This window comes from Plecotus auritus, assembly GCF_963455305.1.
Source record: "Plecotus auritus genome assembly, chromosome: 8".
In the NCBI taxonomy this organism is placed as follows: Eukaryota; Metazoa; Chordata; class Mammalia; order Chiroptera; family Vespertilionidae; genus Plecotus; species Plecotus auritus.
Genome location: NC_137782.1, coordinates 149,964,386 through 149,967,422, shown reverse-complemented (window position 1 = coordinate 149,967,422; position 3,037 = coordinate 149,964,386). Strand labels below are relative to the sequence as shown.

The 3,037-nt window shown below is 43.6% G+C and overlaps 1 pseudogene across 1 annotated transcript; it reads left to right on the top strand.

Annotated features, from left to right (window-relative positions):
- The first annotated feature begins 2,225 nt into the window (after positions 1–2,225).
- Positions 2,226–2,744, top strand: LOC308256999 (large ribosomal subunit protein uL11-like; annotated as a pseudogene). The gene has a single exon. The product of its transcript is annotated as a large ribosomal subunit protein uL11-like (transcript).
- The last annotated feature ends 293 nt before the right edge of the window (positions 2,745–3,037 follow it).

Here is a 3,037-nt window from a genome sequence, read left to right as displayed (position 1 = left end):
GTGACAGCAGCAAAACTGATTAATAGGGTCCCATAAACAGAAAAAGAAGCAGGAGGAATAGAAAGAGGGCAATGTAGAGCAACAGAAGAGGAGGAGACATTTTTGAGCACCTATTGGTGCCTAGAATCATGTTGATGTCTGTGAGAAATATAAGACCAAGGTTAGGACATGTGCTGTCTCTAGAAGTTTAAACTCTAGCTGGAGTAGAGCCATGGACAAATAAAATTACGTAGCCACAGGACAGCAGAATCTAAGGGCCAAGCATGCTCCAGACTTCAGGCTGCAGTAATTACAGGTAAGAGGGGCTTCCTCTTAGTGGTGTGGAGAGAATTAAAGGACTTCCATGAGCCTTGAAGGATGCATAGCACCCAGGAGGGTGCTATAGGCTGAATAAAGGGCATGGATCACAGTGTGAGGACATCTCAAGGGGAGAGGCCATGGCTGAGGAGTCCATGACTTCTCCAAGGGGTCATGGCAAGTAACTGCTACCTCTTCATCAGGATTGTATAGACCTCACCAGCCTGCCTGCCTCTTCACTGTGTGAGATAAAGACAACTAATCAGAGACCTACAGATATGAGCAGAGCCACAGAGATGCATGAATTCTGGAGGCTCTGCCATGTGGCGGTGAGGGCATGTTCTGAGCAGCTGCTGGTCCCCTCAGAGGTGAGCAGACTGCACTGTGGGGTCTTGACAAAGGGTGTGTTTGGTTTCAGTTGTGGCATTTCTGGAACATCTCCATGATTTCCTGAGGAAGCTGCATCTTGTGGCCTGAGTGTATTGCCTGTGAGAGTTAGAAGAGTGTTTTGCAGAACTGAGATGTAAACAGAGGCTGGCCTGTGTTCTTCAAAGATAATGCTGCCCCTTGGCTCTTTCCTCTGGAATTTTCCACATACCATGCTGACCTTTCATCATGGGAGAGGCAGCTTTCACAAATTCAGACTTGCCCTGGCCTGCTCAGAAAGGGATTTGTGCCAGTTACAAATACCCATACAGTACAATTAGAGTTTTGTTTTGATGAGAATATTGTGCTGAAGGAAAAATAAGGTAGGCAAAAGCAATAAGGCAAGGAGTAAGATACAATGCTAGGTAGAGAGAAGACCACAAATTTGACAGTATTCTTCCCAGGGCAAATGCACAGAGGGTAATATTGGTTATAAGATGTTTGGTTTCTAAAAGGTTTTTTTTTTTAAAAAAAAAGTGCCCAGTTAATGCACAGTTGTACTGATACGTAAAGTAGAGAGAATTTCCTCCTAGCTGCAATGTAGTGCGTTGAATTCCTCCTTCAATAATGACCCACAATGAATACAACAGCAGGTTCCAAGAGGCTATTCTTCAATACAGACTAATGGCACAAGTCAAAGTTCAATTCATCAGAATTATTTATTTGAAAAAAAAAAAGAGAGAGACAATGTAGTCCAAGTCTGCAACCATCTGATGGTACCCTTTTACCCAAGGATGACGTTTAGAATGTAAAGAAGTAGATGAATGGCTTCTCCTTCATGTTGTCCTTAATTAACATTATTAATTTTAAATGAGCTTCTGATCCAGGGTAGAGGCTCCAGAGTTTGAAGTTATACTATCAAGCAAAAGCTTGAGGTTCAGATCACCTATGGTTCCTATTAAAGGAAGACTGGATATGCTTTGGCCACAAGCCAAGTGTAGGGTAGGGCCAATGTACTCTTTTGCCAAGGCAAGGATCCTAATCAGGATTGGAGCCACATGAAAATCTACTGAACCTCCACATAGAAGGGGGCCAAGAGGAGCAGCAAAGTTTCCCACAGGAATTTACTCTGCATCTATTCCAACCTGTGGCAAAATCCCAAAAGCTCTATGTCATAGAGAACAGTCACTGCATGTTAGCCTAGAAAATGTTCAAGTCAACCATTACCAATTGCCCACTAAGACCACAAAACTTTTAATAAAGTGCCCAGGACATTTAGAATCTTAATGCCGGTTCATGGATAAAAACACTGCCCCTAACCAAAACAAGCTATACACAGTTATCTTTACAAGTCATAGAATGAGCGTGCTAGTATGAGAAAGAAGGGGGAAGAGTATACCAATGTTTGGGGGAGGGGGGAAGGTTTGGCTATCACTATGAATTATTGTCTTAAAATAGATATTTGAGGGGGTTTTCTTTGGTTTTCAGCTTGGAGGAGGCTTAGGTGCAACTTTCTTTGGTGGTCCCAAATCCAGGTTCATCCAACACCAGCTGCCTCCACCATGCCACTGAAGCTTGACCCCACCAAGATCAAAGTCATATAACTGAGATGTACCAGTGAGGAAGTCGGTGCCACGTCTGCCCTGGCCCCCAAGATCTATCCCCTAGGCCTGTCTCCAAAAAAGGTTGGTGATGACACTGTCAAAATAACTGGTGGTGATTGGAAGGGTCTGAGGATTACAGTGAAACTGACCATTCAGAACAGGCAGGGTCAGATTGAGGTAGTACCTTCTACCTCTGCCCTCATTAATCAAAGTCCTCAAAGAACTGCCAAGAGACCGGAAAAAGAAAAAAAAAAAGAAGAAAAAAGAACACCATTAAGCACAGTGGAAATATCACTTTTGATGAGATTGTCAACATTTTCCTGCAGAGGTGGCACCGATCTTTAGCTAGAGAACTCTCTGGAACCATAGAGAGATCCTGAGACTGCCCAGTCTGTGGGCTGCAGTGTTGAAGGCCACCACCCTCATGACATCATGGATGACATCTGCAGTCGTGCAGTGAAATGCCCAGCTAGTTGAGAACTACAAAAAAAGATATTTCAATTAAAGATGGTTTGGCAACCAGAAAAAAAAAAAAATTGATACTTGTCCCCACAATGACTTCTGATGACATGAAAAGAAAGTTCTAAGGAATTCTCACCTGTGTTTCCCCTCAGCTCCACTGTCTACAGCTCACTCAGCTCACCCATGCACCCTGAAAGTCTGCTTCCCACGCAAGCATTACACTGACAGTCTGGCCTTTCCAAACCACTACTGGCCACTTCAACTGAAGTGATTGATCATATAACATTTAAGTTTAGGCCAGTCCTGAT